This window comes from Triticum urartu, unplaced genomic scaffold (genome assembly GCF_003073215.2).
Source record: "Triticum urartu cultivar G1812 unplaced genomic scaffold, Tu2.1 TuUngrouped_contig_135, whole genome shotgun sequence".
Taxonomy (NCBI): Eukaryota; Viridiplantae; Streptophyta; class Magnoliopsida; order Poales; family Poaceae; genus Triticum; species Triticum urartu.
The window spans coordinates 1-17,584 of record NW_024111781.1 but is presented as its reverse complement, the minus strand read 5'-3'; the positions used below and the strand labels follow the sequence as shown (position 1 = coordinate 17,584).

General features: G+C 49.0%; 1 pseudogene; it reads right to left on the bottom strand.

The window, feature by feature from the left end:
* Positions 1-1,598: 1,598 nt before the first annotated feature.
* Positions 1,599-3,850, bottom strand: LOC125526673 (annotated as a pseudogene).
* Between the last annotated feature and the right edge of the window lie 13,734 nt (positions 3,851-17,584).

The window sequence follows — 17,584 nt, the reverse complement described above, 5'->3', positions numbered from 1 at the left end:
ATATAATATTTGGTCAAAGTCAAACTGCACAAAGTTTGACCAAATTTATATAAAAATATGAACATCTACAATACTAAAACTATATAGTATGAACATATGTTTCATGGTGCATCTGATAATATTGATTTCATATCGTGAATGTTTATATTTTTCAATATAAAGTTAGTCAAACTCTACAAAGCTTGACTTTGACCAAATCTTATATGCAGACTAAAAAGAAACGGAGGGAGTATTTCTTTTGGTTTAGGTAACCGTGCTAGTCATGATTCTCCCGAAAAACAGTTTCACTTTCACAGCTGAGGTCGTGACGGTTGCATCACACTGCGCCCATGCAAAAAGTAAGCCCTTCTTGACTTTGAGCAGCGCTCGCTCGCTCGCCATTTGGCAGACGAGCCGACCACGGTAGCGAATAGGCTGAACCCGAATGATTAGCAGGTAAAAGACGGTGGACTTTAAATCCGGCGGCGGCCCTGACCGACGCGACGACACCGTCGTAAATTCAGAGGCGGCTGTGTGTCGGCAGACAGTAACCGCCGGACGGACGGGCACAAGCCTTTACAGCACGCACGGCGCACGTCTCGACGCGACGGCAGTCGGTCGACCAAGGCACACCCACAGTGCACGCACCGGCCGGGGGCCCCCGGCCTTCTCCCTCCTCGTCAACATCCGCGCTTCATTTAACCCGGATCCACTTGGGCGACACACGACGGCGACCCGACGAGCAAGCGATCGCGGTCGATCTCTACGTATGTGGCGCACGGCGGCAGGGCCACCTCCCGATAAATCCGGCGTCCCTTTCGCGCTCGCCGTCGTGTGGAGTCCGTGCGCTCACGTCTGCTGGCCGCTCTGTGGAGTCAATTCGCCGTGACCCGCCGCCGGGGAAAGTCCTGGACATACATACTGCCAGGGAGTTGAGTTTGTTGCAGTACGAGCAATGACACCTGCAAATCTGTAGCGCAGCAACAGTATCAGCCGCCCGATCGTACTCTGCCAGCATGCATCACTCTCCGTTTTGTCGATTGCAGGGTACGGGGCCAATCATTATGGAAGGTCCGTGCCGTTTGGTTTTACGAACGAACAGACCAGTCTGGACTGGACGTTGCTGATTCTAGCAGCAATGGTTTTCTGAACCAAACCGAGCCAGACACACTGATAACATGTGTGAAAAACTCGACATATGCGGGGGGAAAAGGCACCGGTACTATCTATCTACGGAGTACTAAAAGACATAAAGTGGAAGCATTATCGAATTTCACCCCACTAGCAAATGTCCTGGGCTCCCATTATCCTGCTCTGTTGTCGGCTGATCTGTGGTGTGAATCCCCACGGTCGACCTCCAACGGGGGGCCGCCGGTGAAGCCAAGCCTGCGGGTTACACGTAAACCACGCAGCGGCATCCATTTACAAGTCCGGGCTCATCATCGAGCCAACAAAAGCAGGATCTGACATAGACGGGGAAGGGGATGCGTCAACGCAGAGGCAGAGCGCAAAAAAGCAGCAAATCTACGAAGCGGGCCGAAGCCACGGAAAGCAAAAAAAAGCGGCCCAAAGGCACCAAAAAGGCCGCCAGGTTTTCACTCTGGTCTGCTACTCAGCTCTGTCGACAAAAAAAAATTTGCTGTTAAAGCAGCAGCTCAAGTTCTCTCGACCTGCAGAGAGCTGTAACCGCACAAGTTGAAACAGAGAGCACTCCTACGTACGTACGGAAAAATGTGATGTACCGCGTCCTTGGAACTCAGAAGGTTCGGGAGGGAGCACTGGCATGGCACAGTGCTCTGGAAGGAGCAGGCCGGATCAGACGGAGGAGAACAAAAAAGCCTACATGATCTAATTCAGAAAAACTGAAAATGAAGCTAAAACTCTCTGGGGTCGACGAAGATGGAGCGCCCGGGCGCCGCCTTGGTCCAGTTCGCCGAGCAGCCCGTGGTTGTAGCCGTCGGCGAGCCGCTTGATGCACCAGAGGTCCTCGGCGCCGAGACGCGCCCAGTGCGGCACCCCGGCGCGCACGGGCTCGAGGGCGGCGACCTCGGTGGCCACCACGCCGCATCCGCCGCGTCGGGCCATGTTGTGCGCGTGCCGGCACAGCGCGCGCACCAGCCGCGGCGCCCCCGGCCCGGCGCCGCCCAGGCCGTAGAGGAAGTAGAGCCCGAACGGCGCGAAGAGGTTCGGGATGGAGGGTATCCGGAGCCACGGCGCCGCTCGGTCCACCAGCCGCGTTGCGCCGGCCGCGGCGCGCATCAGACGGGGTGCGCCGCGCACCTCGAGACGGAAGGCGTCCATGCAGTTCCACACGCTCAGCACCGCCCACGAAGCCGGCGGCGCGGCGAGAAATGCCTCAACGTCCCCGTGCCAACTTGTGCCCGCCGGGAGCGCCAGGAACGTGCCGAGCGACAGGGCGTTGGACAGCACGGCGTCGATGTCGGCGGGGAAGAACTCGACGGCGGCAAAGTGCCAGCGGTAGAGGCGGTCGTCGTCGCGGGGCTCGAGGCGCACGATGGAGGCGCGGCGCGAGGGCTTGAGGGCGTGGCGGAACACCGGGTGGACGAGCAACGACGGCGTGCGGAACTTGGAGTAGCCGCAGCGGGAGGTGAAGAGGCGCACGGACGCCTCGTTGTCCTGCTCCGTCGCCATGTACGAGTACTCCGCGCCCTTCTGCCGGAACCATTGCTCCATCCTCTCCACGAGCTTCCTCCCCACCCCTTTCCTCCTGCATGCGCACCATCGCATTCCAAGTTAGAAACTGGTTCGATAGTCGGAAGTTGCATGTTTCTTTCTTGACGATGATGGTGTTATATTATACACGTACCGATGGTTGGGTGAGACGCGGAGGCCGAGGATGTAGGCGACCTTGGTGTAGATGGGGTCCTTGTCCTTGGCGTGGGAGCCGCCGGAGACGACGGACTTGACGCAGCCGCGGACGAGGCCGATTATCTCCGCGCCGCCGCCGGCGGCGCTGCCGGTTGCTGTCTCCGCGACCTTTCCATATCAGGGCGGTTCAAACATGCGTTTCGAGTTAATTAGTTTTGGAGGCGGGAGTGGGCCAACGCCGAAGCGACAGGGAATTAAACGGGAGGAGGAAAAGGCAAAACGGATATACACTACGAACGGAGAACGCAGCCATTGTTCATTTGTTCTGTAGGCACGTACGAATACGTACCAGCATGAGGAAGTCCGGCGAGTTGCGAATGCGGCAGAGCGGGTCGCCGAGGAGGTCCGTGAAGAGGCACATCTCGCCGCCGCCGCCGCTGGACCCCACCTCGCACTCCCGCTCCACCTCCTCCACGCCGGCGCGGTCGCGGACGTCGTCGTACTCCCGCACCACCGGCTCCTCCTCCGCCACTGCCTCAACCATGACCGACCGATCGAGCTCGCTCACTCACTCACTCTCCTGACTGTAAGCAGTGCAAAGATGGGTAGCAGGCAAACGGACGAGCTCGCGAGAAAGGGAGATGGAGGGGGTGGAGGCTCGGCGATTTGGATATATAGCTAGACGGCGGGGCAGGCGGGTAGGGGGGCCCGGCTCGGACGAGGGGAGGGCGCGGGTATGAATCACGTGAGAGCCGGGAAGGAGGAGGCGCTCTTTCGCGTGCCTGCCGCCGTCTCAGTTACTACGACCCACCCAGTGCGCCCACGCACTGGAATGAAATGCTAAGGAATCGGTACGGCCGATTCGGGGAGGAGTAGCCACTAGCGCATCTTAAAAGTTTTGGAAGCCAAGGGTTTAATTGGGCAGTAAAGGCTGCGGAGCTCGGAGCGACTCGCTCCGGGGCCGTAGGCTTTTCAATTGGCGACGCGAGGTGGAAGGCAGAGAGGAGAGGAGAGGAGAGTGAGTGTGGCTGCCTACACTGCTTCGGTGCGGTGATACTCGTTGGTTGCTGCTGCGACGGGGCTGCGCGGCTGCTACTTAGAGCATCTCCAGCTGTTGGCCTTGCAGGAGGGGCTAAAAATTGCTTCTTGAGAGTGCATCGGCGCTAAATCGCGCACTGGGGCGTGATGTCCCCCAGTCGCGGCGCATGTTTTCTTGAAAAGGTCAAATACAGCGCAAACACGGCTCAAATTTATCGCAAACATTGGTGAGCTCGTTCAAATTTAAACATATTTTACAAAAAAAGAAAAATAAACTAGCACGGGCTGCCCCCGCTGTCTCCATCGCCGCTCCTCGCCGTCTACCTCGCCGCTCGCCGTCCGCCGCCCGCCTTTGCAGTTCTACCTGCCGAGGAGGCGGAGAACTGCGTGTAGTCGTCGTGGTCGTCGTCTCCGCCGCCGCCGCCGTCCCTGCTGCATCCCTCCCCGGGTTGGCGCGGCGGGTTGGACGGTCCGGGGGCGTCGTCGTCGTCGTCGCCGTCGAGGACGACGATGCCGTGCTCGTCCTCGCGCCCACGCTTGCGGGCGGCGATCTCCTCCAGGGCCCGGGTCTGTCGGGTCATCTCCGTCCGGAGGTAGTCGTCCCGCGCCCACCGCAGGGCGTCCTCGTCGAAGAAGCCGTGCCGGGCTATCTCCTCGTACTCCGCGGGGAGGCCGGGCTCCGGCTTGGGCTTGACGAGGACGAAGCGGCCGGTGGGGGAGGCGTTGTCGCCGATGCGGACGCCGGAGCTGCGGGTGCGCGCGCTGACAGACGTGTCCTGGGGCTCCGGCTTGACGGGGCGGAGGCAGGGAGAGCCCGACGAGCGGCCGGACGAGGAGGAGGACGCCCCGGGCTGCTCCATGCGCCTCGGCGTCCAGGAGCTTCCACGGCGGCGTGAGAAGGACGGGGGAGCGGGGTACTCGAGGCGCGGCGTGTTGCCGCCCTCGGTGTACTCGAGGACGGCCTCCAACGTGCGGGCGGGCACGCCACCACCGGCGCCGACCATCGGAGCTGAGCCTGCCGGAGGGCACGACGCCGTTGGTGGCCTCGAGCTACTCGGCGTGACGGCATCGGAAGTAGGGCTCCCAAAGCGGGCTGTCGGGGACGTACCGTGGCCCCTCCCTCGCCGCCCGTGGCAGGGACGCGCGGATACGTGCGATCTCCGCACGCTGTGCCGCCCCGGTGGGTGGTGGTGGCACCGGCACGCCGCCGGCGCTGATCCTCCAAGCCCAGGGCACCCGCATGTCCGGCGGGACCGGGTACTCGGCCTCGAAAAGGAGGCGAGCCTCGTCCTCGTGAAGATGGCGGCGCCCGAAGCCATTCGCCGCCACGCCGTTGCCTGGAAAGCGCTCGGACATTCTAATGGACTGGAGACGGCGAGAGGAGGAAGGGGGGAGAAATGGGCGCGTCGGGGGTGGAGTGTCTGTGCGTGCCTCCGGCGCGCTGGTGGTCGGCTTATAGAGGCGGAGGCGCCGCGTGGTCGGCTTGGCCGGCGCGTTATGCGTGGCTTGATGGCGTGCCGGCCGAGGGGATGCGCGTCGCCCGGCCTTCACTGCGCCGCCCGTGAGCCGTCAATTGAGGCTGACCGGCGTGGCAGCGCACGCAGCGTGCAACTTTGGCATTGATTCGCCGTGGGAAACGAGACGATAAGGACGACGAAGCGGCGAGAAGAGAGTCGAGTCGCTGACGCGGCTGGCCCGCGGCTCTTCGCACCAAAAAAGATTCGCCCGACGCCCCCGAGCGACCCCCAGCGCTCCGGGTTCGGGTTGGATCCGCCGGCGCCAAATTTCGGCCCGAGCCGGCGAAAACTGGGCTCTTGGGGGCCCGACTGGGCCGATTTTTTAGCGCCGGCGGCTGAAAAGTCGCCTGGGGGTCTTTTTGGGGGCACGACTGGAGATGCTCTTAGAGAACAGACACGCGGTAGGGTGGCGCGTTAAAAAAATTGCAACGTCGAAATAGCGTTTTTGCAGGCACGAGAGGGTGGTTCCTTTTTCAGGCGCGGTAAAATTTTGCCGTTGGAGCTGGCGCACAAAATACCTAGCATGTGATGCAGTCTTGCCCAGCGCGCTGGAGCCGGCGCACAAAATATACTATCTCCGTCTCGGTGAATAAGTCATTCGTGTAGTTTTAGGTCAATGATTTAACTATCTAAATATGTATTATATGTGACAAAAAATATATATTTAAAAACTACATCCGTGTAGAAATCTAGTGATATACTTTTCATGACACATGGCACATATTTAATTCCTCAAATTGATAACCTAGAAATACGTAAATGACTTATTCACCTAGACGGAGGTAGTAGGACGTGCGATGCAGTTTTCTCTAGCGCGCTGAATCTTATTTACCGTGCACGGGATTATAGCGTGGCTGCTAGAGCGCTACTTTCGGTCGCACATGCTATATACTCATTTTACCCAGTGCACGGCTTATTTTGCGCATCTGCTGAAAATGCTCTTACTGGCTTATTAGTCCCTATTGTATTTTGGGTTAAAATTTGACAACATATTTGACTAGCAAAATATTAAGGCGTGTCACCAAAAATTATATTGTTGGGTTCATATTTGAATGTAGTTTTTAATGATATTATTTTTGTTACATATAATATATATTTTATTAGTTAAAGTCATAATCAAAATACAATCCAGAATACGAGGATGACTAGTAAACCAGGACGGAGGTAGTACTCCATCTTATCAACCCACTAGCTAGTCACTTGGGCCATTTAAATATGATTTAGTTTATTTACTCCATCTTATGCCCTGGATTTTTTTTATTTGAATGTCGATACGATTTTCAGATCCAACTTTACTCACTATTTTTTGTAGTGTAATATTTTCACTCCTATAAACAGTCAAGCTAGTGGTGATTGTTCATTTCCCATAATTCATACATATGGAGCATCTAATTTATTGTTCCAATGGCTGAGACTGATACGAGATTGTTGCCACCCACTTACATATATCGTGGATACTTTCAACGACCTTTAAATCCAATAAAGTAATTTGAAGAGCACATGGATATAACACGCCTCACATTTTAGCAAGACGCACAAATTCGTTGGAAAGAACTACTAAGCCGAACCAATAAAACACATGTGCTTGTGATGGCTTAAGGTAATATTGCTATGCTTTTAACGTATACTTTATTATTTCACCACCATGCTAAAGTGCAACGTTAAAATGGGGGTAAACCATTAGAAGCCCCTTCAAAACTATTTTCCAACTTAAGCACCTTGCATTTTATTGGGGTTGTGTAGAAAAAGTAATGACTAGTTTAGTGAGATCCAAAAGGTTAAAATTTTTGCCAAAATTCAAGAATATCTCCAATAACTTTCTAGTTTGACTACTTATTCCCCAATGAAGCCATGCAAATAATCACTCAAATAGGACTAAGTTCATCCAAATTCATGAGAAGGAACCTCCGGACCCCATAATTTGGTTTACGACTCCAGTCATTTGTGTGGGTTAGTCCCGATTTGAATAGCATGTCAAAGTTCGTTTAGCTTGGGATTGCCTTCCCAATGTACGGGTCGCATCCAATGTTAGCAGATTAAAGGTAGTTACATCAGTTGGTTGCGGCTAGTTAGCCTCCCATATTGATCCACAATGTCAGGACTGAGCCACCCTTGGGCGCGAACACCTCCACTGGGTTTGTGCCTATCACATCGTCTTATAAGCAGGTGCATATCTTTTAAGTGTGTAGCAACATGTGTCTCCTTTCTCACCTATAGAATAAAAAAATATTCATAAGCATTTATTAGGATAATCATGTGTATGACTTTCCAAGTATATTATGCAAAGAATTTTAAACACACTTTTGCTCATAGTTTCTACTAGCATATGTTAAAAGTTACCAAAGATGTGCTCGACTTTAATAGCGTTTGTATGTAAGGGTTAAGGTTTATGGAAGCTCTAGGCTTAGGGCGTTACAATTGTGCAACAAACCTTCTCTTAAGGTGTTAAGTAGAAAAATTGTTTAGATGGACGGGAGAAAGAGAAAGAAAAATTACTTGATGGGAAGAAGTGACCTGTAATCTGCTCTTGTCAATACCGCGTTGTCAAGCAAATTTTAATTATCTTTTATCAATGCATATTAATATTGATGTGAGAATTAATTACATAAAACACGTCTTTCAGAAAATATCGATTAAAACTAGATGTATACATAGCACATGCATCACCACAAGCATGCACCGATACAACGAGAAGATATAAAAAGGTTCCGAATGCAACCTTGGAGTGAACATTTCACTCAATCATTGCCGTCCTATTTGGTGCTAAATTGTTTTTTGTTGTATATTAATTTTTATTCTAAAATCAAAAGACCACGAATTTGTTTTACTTTGAATTTACATTTTTCCTTGCATGTAGGGAAAACAACATTTTGTTTTCATTGTTTTGATTATCAAATCTATCTAGACATAGTTTGCTAAAAAATAACATATACAAGACATTTTGACAATCAAACAAGGGTGTTCAAACAAAGAAAATATTAGCTGCTCCCATCGATCCTCTTTTTAGGCCCAACTCGGGAAAACAATCTTTTATATAGGCAGGGTTTTTAAAAAATCCAGACCAATGGAGGATCTTTAACCTCTGACAAAAAACCCTCTCAAAAGGATAATATTTCCTCATTGATTACACATTCCTTAGTGAGAAACCATACATGCACCATTTTCAGTAAGTATGTTATGCATTAACACTTTACTCTATGGCTAGGAGTACATGGCTAGGAGTTACGCTATGCAAGTCAACAAGGATGCTCAAAAATATCACGGCCCACGTCCTATTATGCTCTTGAGCACTCTCGGAGTATTTGACAAAAAACTACCACATTAGGGGTATCCGTCCCACAGAACTACCACTTTCAAAAAAGTGACTAATAACTACCGAAAATTTCAAATTTTGTGGCAGAAAAACTACCAAGTCGTTTTGATCGTCCATTTAGCCGTTTTAACCGCATAACTGACAGGGATGGCCCACAGGCAGGCGGACGGCTGCCCTAACGGCTAACGGCGCCCCACTGGCGGCCGTTAGTGGCCCGGCTTGGTCGGAACCAGCCAGGGGCCAGGTCAAAACGACCGATCGGCCGGCCGACTGACCGAACCACATCTCTCTCCCCGAGCTTTCTCCTTTGTATCCCTAAGCGGCGGTGGTAATGGCGGCGGTGGATCCAAACCCCGACGGCGATTTGTTCGGCGGCCAACCTCCTGACGTAGTTGGGGGCCGCGTCGACCTTTTGGAGGTCGATACGTGGCTAGGCAGCTCTAGCTTTGCGGTGCAACAGCCTGAATCTGGAGTTGGCGGCGGCGGTTCGACCACCGACGAGCCATCCCAGGAGTTGGCGTCGGCTCCACCACCGACGACGACAAGAAGTGCACCTCGCGGCCGGCGCAAGCTTCCTCGTGCGGGAGGCGGCAGGTACAACATATCTTCTTCTTTTTCAGTTTTATTGACAGGATGTATTTTAGGTCAATTTCCCCTAATGTATGATAACGGAGTAATTGAAAATTGTTAGAAACTTTAGCAGTGTGCATTTATTTATAATAATTCATTCCATTTTTGTCCAGTATTGATGACCCAAAATGGGGAATTTGGTTCCATTTAGAAGCCAGAGATTCTGTTGTTAGAAACATGTACCAGTCAGAGATATCATTTGGGACTCTGATATCTCTTATTAGGAGTGAGGGTTGCTGCTCTGATGATTATATGTACTATGTTAGTGATGCTCATAAATGGATAGAAGGCTTAGAGAAAATATCTTCTGAAGATGATGTGCAGCAGATGTTGCTCCACTCTCTAAATGAAAAGAGTGTGAACATAAGAGTTGTGAGAGCAAATGAGCTGCGTAATGCAGATGAAAACAGAGATTATTATTTTGTTGATCATTGCATTAACACCCAACAAAGTTGCACTAAGTTGGTGGATACAAGCATGGACAGAAAGGAAGAGCTTAAGAAAAGTATTCTTCAGAGAGAAGCTGACCTCAATCATTTTGAAGGTGACACTGATGTATCAGAATTTCTGTCTGATTCAGATGGAAACAGTGTGGAACTGCAAGCAGTTTCTTCATCTGATGATGAAGATAGACCAATGGCACATAAACTAAAGCCAGTGAGAAATCCTGGTCCAACAATTAGATCACACAATGAGGTTGAGAAAATGGAAAAACCAGATTGGTTCCTTGAAGCTGATGAAAAATGTTTTCCTGGTGATTATGGCATTAGTGATGAAGAAGATGAGCCTGAAGGATCCTATAAACTACCAAGTGGTAGGAAGAGAAGGAATATGAAGTTGAAGAAAAGGGTATGGTTCAATCCCAAACTACCAAACCCAGAAGAACAGTTTTGTAAGGGATTGTGCTTCACCAGTGTTTATGAGTACAAAGATGTACTTAGGGATTTTCACATTAGGACATTGCGGAACTTTCAATACCATAGAAATGCCCCAGATAGGATTATTGTTTGGTGCTCAGAGAGAGCACAAGGATGTGATTTTTATACCACTGCCTCTAAAATAGCTCATGAGAAAACTTTCTGCATCAAGAAGTGTGATATTGTGCACACTTGTGGAGCATGTGCAGAGTCCACAAAGGTTACTACAAAGTGGTTGTCCAGATCAGTACATGAAGCATTGAGAGAAGACATTAGATCTCATGTGGATGCATTAATTAAAAAGACAAAGATCAAGTTTTCAGTGGATGTGTCAAGGAGTGTGGCATATAGGGCAAGGAGGAAGGCTGTTGATGTGGTGCAAGGTGATCACAAGCAGCAGTATTTGAGGTTAAGAGATTATCTTCAAGCTGTTCTTGATACAAACCCTGGGAGTAGGTGTATAGTGACAACATTTGAAGATCCAGAAAACCCAGCACCTACTCCTAGATTCAAGTATCTTTTCTACTGTTTAGTAGCTTCAAAGGAAGGTTTCCTTAATGGTTGCAGACCATTTATAGGTAATTTTTGAAGATTTAACTATCATTAATTAGTGGTTTCCTAGTAGTTCTATGTTGTAGCTAATTTGTCACTTAATCCAGGTCTTGATGGATGCTTCATCAAGTTAACCACTGGACAACAAATACTTGCAGCCACAGGAAGGGATGGCAACAACAACATCTACCCCATAGCTTTTGGTGTGGTTGACAAGGAAGACGGAGAGAGTTGGACTTGGTTTTTAACTCAGTTGAGATGTTGCATTGGTAGTGGCAACAAGTTTGGAACATACACCATCATATCTGACAGGCAAAAGGTTAGTGTCTTATGCACAAATATGTTTGATCAATGTGGTTTTAGTACCTATTGGAATTATTTAAGTTTGATCATGTGCATTACTAATTTGTTAATGTACAGGGCTTGCTTAAGGCAATAAATGAGGTATTCCTTGGTTCACCTCAAAGATACTGTCTTAGGCACATATATGCAAATTTCCAAGCAGCTGGATTTAGGGGGGCAGGAACTAAAGAAATGTGTGGACAAGGCTAGCTACTCTTACACAAAACATGGTCATGAATTAGGGATGGCAGATTTGAAAGCACAATGTGAGGATGCTTGGAAATGGCTAAAAAAGTTTGATGCTTCTGCTTGGGCTAGGTTTGCTATGGATCATACATGCAAAACAGATCTAGTGGTGAACAACCTGAGTGAAGTGTTCAACAAGATGATACTGGATGTTAGGGCTAAGCCTATAAGGACAATGTTTGAAGGGATTAGGACCAAGCAGATGATCAAGAGGCAGAAGACCAGAGAGAAGTTACAGATTAGCAGGTGGACAATCACACCCAATTATGCAGAGATTTTAGAAGAGAACAAGAAATATGCCAAGTATTGCCAGGCTGATAGAGCAGGTGAAACAATATGGCAAGTTACCAGCAAAGAAAAACAATATTATGTTGACATGGAAAAATATACCTGTGATTGCAAGAGATGGAACATGTCAGGAGTACCTTGCAGTCATGGCATATCTGTAATGACAAAGAAAAAACTGCATCCTAAGGACTATGTTAGTGAATTTTTCAAGAAGACACTATATTCTGAGACATACAAAGAAATCATATACCCTGTCCCTGATCCAGATTGCTGGCCTCAAACAAACACACCAGACATTGAGCCTCCTGTTTTTAAAGAAAAGGCAGGGAAAAATCAAACTGCAAGGAGGAAAGGGTAGTTTGAAGTTCCAGGTCCAAGAGATAGTAGTAGGATGGGGACTATAACATGTAGTAACTGTGGGCTAGAAGGACACAAATATACAAGTTGCCAGAAGGCTCTGAGGCCTAAGCTTCAGATGAGGAAAAACAAACATCATGTAATTACATGACTTACAAGTTTCCTTTTTCCATGGTATTTACCTCACTAAATGTGTCCTGGTTCTTGAATGTAGGAAAACAGGGCAGTTTATGCAGATACACCAGCTGCACCAGCTCAAGGCCATGCTACAACTGGAAGAAGAGCCAATCCTACCATATCAGTCCCTGCTGCAACAGCAAATAGAGCATCACATTCTGCTCCAGGCCCTTCTGCATCAGCACCAGCCCCTGTTGGTACATCCAGAAGGGGCAGGCCTGCAGGTAGAGGGAAAAATTCTGGTTTCAGTACACAAAGATCTGCCACAACTTCTGCACAAGGTTTGGCAGGGACCAAAAGGAAGAGGTATCCAAGCTCCAAATTGAAGGGCTACTTCTATGCAAGTGGTAACTAATGGTAAGTCTGAACTTAGTTTCTGAACTTAGTTTCTAAACTTAGTTTCTAAACTTAGTTTCTGCACTTAGTTTCTGCACTTGTCTAAACTTGTCTGAAACTAAACTTGTCTAAGATGGGCCTGTTTCCCTGTTATGCTTTATTAATTTGGGCCTGGTGCTGGGATCGGTTATTGGATCTCTCTGCCCCCCTCCCAAGCCTGCCATTCTGTCTACAAAAGTCGCAGCGATCGTACAACCTCTTTCCCCTAACCCAAAACCTAGCCGCCGCGGAAGCACGCGGACCCTAGTTCAGCCAGAGATGGATCCAACATTAGGAGAGGTAGTGGATGACCATGAGGAGGTTGATAGGGCTGCTGCGAGGGCCAATCGCAGAGCGCACGCGCTGGAGCGATGGCGGAGGCTGGCTGCCAGGATTATGGCAGAACGCAACGCCAACGATGTCAAGCAGTTCAATGAGGCGTTCCCAGAAGGAACGCACATCACGGATGACCTTGTCATCTGGTGGGCAAGAGACAGGGCAAGCTTCCATCGATTCCAAGTAACAAGGACTCGATGGACTAGGATGTTGGCTACGTTCGAAGGAAGAGAGGATTAGTTCTCTGCATGTTATCTGCATGCTCTGTGTTTTCTATTTATGTATGTCTCTGAACTTATTTCTTCCTTTATAATGCATTTGCCTGCAATTATTGTTGTTACTTCTGAATGTTCAGAGCGGTGTCATCTTTGTCGTCTGCAGAGTGAGAGAGCATGCAACAATGGAGATGCGGCAGCAAATTATTGTCATCTTCGTCGTCTGTATTAGTACTATGTTTGCTTAAATCAGCTTGAACTATCTATGTTTTATGCGTTTTAATGCGTGGTACTGAATGTTTCGCCTCTGTCTATGTCTGAATCTGGTTAAGGATCATGCTATCTAAACATTGCTGAATGTTTCTAAATTTGGTTTAAGTTTATGAATCAGGTTTACATTCATGAATGTCTGTAAATACTTGAGAAATCTTTTTTGCGTTTGGTTACATTCCAACCTAACTTTCACTTTCCCAATGAGAAATGGCAGCAAATTATCACAAGTTTCAACACACTGAAATTGTGAACATTAAATACAACACATCTACCACCTCACTATTACTACTCCACTGCCACACAACACCTCCCCCGACTTAACTCCTCCACATAACTACTACTCCAACACCTATCCACCTCACTTCTGCCGCATCCACAACTACTCCTCCTCTCCCTAGCTCTAACCATGGCTGGTTCTTCCTCTTCCCCTTCCCCAGACCCATGGCTAAACCCATTCCCAACTGGCAAGGGATGGGTTGCCATGCTTCTTGGTTCAGCACGCGGCGACCAAGAACTCTTCCTCGATTACATGAATGTCGCCATGAGGTACACCAGCGCTATTGGGCTGGTAGATGCAGCAGATGAAGTGAGGAAGAAGGCGACTAGCGAGGAGAAGCAGCGCATGGAGCAGCGCTATGGAAACCCAGGTAAGGTGGTCATGCCCATCGACATTCTCCTATGGGCAATGAAGGAGGCCGACTCTGGCAATGCTGGGCAGAGGCAGCGGTGGGCAGACCACCGCTATGTTGCTCCAGCACAAGCTACATCAAATGCAAACGCAGCAGAGGTGCACGAAGACGACGACGACCTACAGATCATCGCACAGCCAGCTGTGCAGGCTCGCCGCCGTGCTCCTCCCATCATCATCATCGATGAAGACGAAGAGGAAGAGGAGGTGGAGGTGCAGCCAAATCCCACCCAACTGAAGCAAGAGGTACAACGATCCGGACGCTTAGCAGGACAGACAACGAAGTGAATCTGAAACTATAAGTTTCAGATTCAGTTTCGTCAGTAGTTGAACTACCTATGTCAGTTTCGTCAATTGAACTACCTATGTCAGTTTCGTCAGTGTCAGTAATCTTCAATTTTAGCAAGTATTGTGCTATCTATGTAATGCTACCTATGGTGCCTCCTATGTGAACTACCTGCTTTTGTTCAGTGTTACCAAGTTTGTGCAATCTGTGAAATGTTACAACAAACTTCTCAGGACCATATTGCAGGTAGGATAAAAAAGACAGATAGAAACTGCAGCAGGCTTAGATAATAAGGTTCTTAACTGAGCATCAGGGCATTAAAGATAACATCATCTTAGAGCATTACAGATCAGGGCCATAACAACACCCCACACCACAACCAAAATGATCTGAAACCATAGACAATTCTTAGGCTTAGGCAGTTCATTAGCTAATATTAGTAATGAGATGCATATTTGCATCAGACTCCTTCATTGCTAGGCCAGTTATATATAGAGGCCTCATATTTACTTACCAACCATGCCTAAAAAATCACTCCTCCATGACAACTTCTTTGATTTTGTCCAGCTTTTCCTTGCACCCATGACCAGCCTTCAGTAGCTCAGAAATGACATGCTCCAGCTTCTTCTTCTCTTCTTTAAGAAGGTCTCTCTCCACTTGTATCTCCTTCATGGCCTTCCTGGTGTTTTGAATGATATCATCTTGACTCTGCAGGATGCACCTCTGTTCTTTCTTCAGCTTAAGCTTCTCCATTTGAACCTCAATCTTTGCCTGCTCCTCAAGCTGATGCTTCTTCTTCTTAAGTTCATTGATTGCCTGGCTTGTGTAATCCATGTCATGGGATTTCTGCCCATCCTGGTAATCAAATAGCTTGGATACATCATCCACAAGCTGACTGTACTGATTGGCAAGAGAATCCAGCTCCTTCTTCAGTTTCTCAACCTCTATCTCATGAGCTTCTTTGTCTTGGACTCTACCAAGGTTCTCCTCATGATACATATCCCACAGCTTGGTTAAACACCTTTGCAGAATTACTGGCCAAGGGGCATCTACCCACTCCAGAACACCACAGTTCACACCATCCTGAAAATGCAGTGAAATATTAATGATAACTAAATCCAGTAAAATTCAGTTACAGAATTCATACATACATATCAATGTTTGTCTGAATGCAGTAACAAAGAAATTCAGTTAGACGAATTTTAGATGCTGCCTAGATTCAGTTCCTATCAGAGATTTAGCTGACACATGAACACCACACCAGCTTTGTACTTCAGTTTTCAGTAAACAGATACTGAAACAAAAAGAATATCAATGTTGTTTGCACTATGTACCACCAAATAATTCTACACATGAAAACCACTAACAATAGTTGCTCTTACCGTAGTAGCACATCCAATGAATCTCCTTCCAGTGTCAGTGTAACACCCCGGATATGATTTTCCCAATATGTACTCCAACTCTTGCCGTTTCCGGCGTTAAGTTATTTTATTTTCTCGGGTTCGGGTTTTTGTCTACGTGTGTTGTTATCATTGTCATGCATCTCATATCATGTCATCATGTGCATTGCATTTGCATACGTGTTCATCTCATGCATTCGAGCATTTTCCCCGTTGTCCGTTTTGCATTCCGGCGCTTCGTTCTCCTTCGGCGGTCATTTCTACCTTTCTTTCGTGTGTGGGGATCAAACATTTCCGGATTGGACCGAGACTTGCCAAGCGGCCTTGGTTTACTACCGGTAGACCGCCTGTCAAGTTTCGTACCATTTGGACTTCGTTTGATGCTCCAACGGTTAACCGAGGGACCGAAAAGGCCTCATGTGTGTTGCAGCCCAACACCCCTCCAAGTTGGCCCAAAACCCACCAAAACCCTCTCCATCATCTAGAGCGTTCGATCATGATCGCGTGGCCGAAAACCGCACCTCATTTGGACTCTCCTAGCTCCCTCTATGCCTATATATAGACCCCTCATTCCAAATCTCAGATCCCCTCCTCGAAACCCTAAAAAAACACCTCACGCCGGCCGGACATGTCCGTCCCCGGCCGGACAACGTCTGCCGCCGCCTCCGGCCAACCAGGGCGCGCCACGTGGCCCATCGCCGCCTTCCTCCGCCGCCGGCCCGGGAGGCCCGAGCCGGGCCCCCGAGGCCCATCGCGGCCACCGCCGCCATCTTCGCCCCGCCTCCCTCTTCGCTCGGCCCCGCCACCATCTCCACCGACGCCGGCGACCGGAGCCGCGCCGGCCGCCTCGCACCTCACCGGCCGGAGCAAGCTCCGCCGCGGCTGCTTCCTCCCGCCGGTGCCGACCACCGCCGGTGCCGACCACCGCCGCCACCACGCCGCCCGGAGTACGCCGCGCCACCGCGCCTCGCCGTCCTCCCCATCCGGCTCCCTCTCCTTCCTCCTCACCGCCACGGCAAGTCCGGCCACCGCAGCTCCATTTTTGCCGGCGACCTCGAGCTGCTACAGTGCATCTACAGTGCCAGATCTGAGATCTAAAACTCGCGGTTGACTTTTTATCCCCGAAACCCTAATAATTTGCTATGTTCATCGTGCCGTAACTCCTCATCCGTAGCTCCGTTTTGGGCACATAACATATCAAAATGTTCATCTCAAAGAGCACATCATTTCATCTCATTTCATTTTTTTCATTTGAGTTCATCTTGATGTCCGTAATGCTGTTAGAAGAGTGCTATTTGAGATAATTATCAGATCTGCTGCTCCAATTGGATATTTGTCATTTTTGCCATGATTATTGTGTGCATGATATGCCCATGAGCTCTACATGTGTTTTTTATATGTTTTGCCATCTATCCAGAGGTGCAACCCATGTATTTTTGTGATGTGTGTGGTGACTAGCACAAGCTTGTAAAGTGGAGCATTCGTTAATGCTGATTTCAGGGACTTAGCATTTCCACTAAGTCCTTGATCTGTTTATCTCAATATGCCATATGTTCATGTTGTTTTCTAGTGATCCGTGCCTCTTTTGAGGATGATTAGTAAGGATGTTTTGTTAATCTTGTAGTGCTCTATCCATACATGTCTTTGTTTGCAATTATGGAGCACCCTAGCTTGAGTCAATCAAGCTCTACTTTTGTCATGTCGTGAATCTGGGCAGATTGTCTACTTGTTAGCGATTTTGCCGATGATGTTGTAGTTGATCCGTGCATGCTATGCTATTGTTCTTGCCATGTCTAGCTTGCATTTTGTGTATTCTTGATAGGTGT